General features: G+C 49.3%; 1 long non-coding RNA gene across 1 annotated transcript; it reads left to right on the top strand.

Moving 5' to 3' along the window:
• The first annotated feature begins 73 nt into the window (after positions 1–73).
• On the top strand, positions 74–1,188 carry LOC108525694 (uncharacterized). Its single transcript, XR_001884324.1, has 4 exons — positions 74–544; positions 810–857; positions 946–1,030; positions 1,126–1,188. It is a non-coding gene; the product is annotated as an uncharacterized LOC108525694 (long non-coding RNA).

The raw sequence follows: 1,188 nt of genomic DNA, 5'->3' as shown, positions 1-1,188 counted from the left end.
TGCTTTCTGGACTCGTGTTTCCAGAGGAGGTGATGAGTATTAAAGGTGTCTGTTAGTTCTGAGAGTCCGAGATGTAAAGTCTCCCTAGAACGGAAACCTCAGGGCCAAGGGCTCCTGTCTGTCCTTTTCCGTCCTATATATACTGTGAAGAACCGTACCTGGCCGGTTCGTGCTCAGTAAATGTTTATTGAATGAATGCACTTTACTAAATCACAAGCGGGCAGAAGGGGGGCCTTTCTCAAACTCCATCTCTAGAGGTTTATGTTCCTGTCCTCTCAAGAGATTATAGATTCAGACTTTGAGTTCTGTGACTGTGGGTAAAAACCAACAAAGACACAAATCCTCTGTCCTTGGGAGCTTGAGGAGAGTTGACCAGTTCGTGTTCCCATTGGGTCTGAGAACTTTACCTTTAAAATCCATTCCTGGCCCAGCCTACCACTTCCTGGCCTGGGGAATAGAGTTGAGGGAGCCACCCTCCATCACCTTAATTTGACTCTCCCCACAGGAACAACAGAAGAAGCAAGTGGAACATCAGCTGAAAGAAGTAACGTGATTTCTTTGTTTGCTCACAACATGACTGCTGGGTTTGGGGGACACTCAGATGTAGAGGCCCCAGTCTCATCTCGCCCACTCCCAGCCTGGGGAAGAAGGCTCACCCTTCAGATTCCACCCCATCCCCACAGGGTCCCTGATACCCTGGTCTTATGGGTGGGCCTGTCCTGGGGCAGTGGTGGTGTTCTGGGGACATGTCTCTTGCTGTGCCGTCTCTGCCTCCCCCTGGTAAGAGCTCTGTCTTCCTCTTCCTATAGGAAAAGAAGGCAAACAATGAGAAACAGAAAGCCGAAAGGCAGCTAGAGGTGAGTGGAGGGTGTGAAGTTTTCTCCTGTCCTCCGGAGAATGTTTCTTTCCTTCTGTTTCAGCACTTGCTTGGCTTTTCTCCCAAAGGCTCAAGTCCAGAGATTGAACCTACAGAAAAGGAAACTAACTATAGACCTGTATCACACGAAGCGCTCTCTCATATACTTTGAAGGTGGGAATCTGGGCACCCTGTCATCCTTCAACCTGGCACTTCAGTAGGTCTTTAGGGGGAGTCCTTTGGGCCCCATCTCAACTCTCTCATTACAGAAGAGTCGAAGGATCTGGCTGCCTACCTGCAATGTTCATCGCAGCGTACGGAAAAGTTAGAGC

This window comes from Rhinopithecus bieti, unplaced genomic scaffold (genome assembly GCF_001698545.2).
Source record: "Rhinopithecus bieti isolate Rb0 unplaced genomic scaffold, ASM169854v2 repeat_7220, whole genome shotgun sequence".
NCBI lineage: Eukaryota > Metazoa > Chordata > Mammalia > Primates > Cercopithecidae > Rhinopithecus > Rhinopithecus bieti.
The sequence above is the reverse complement of the archived record's forward strand: the minus strand, read 5'-3'. Positions and strand labels throughout refer to the sequence as shown.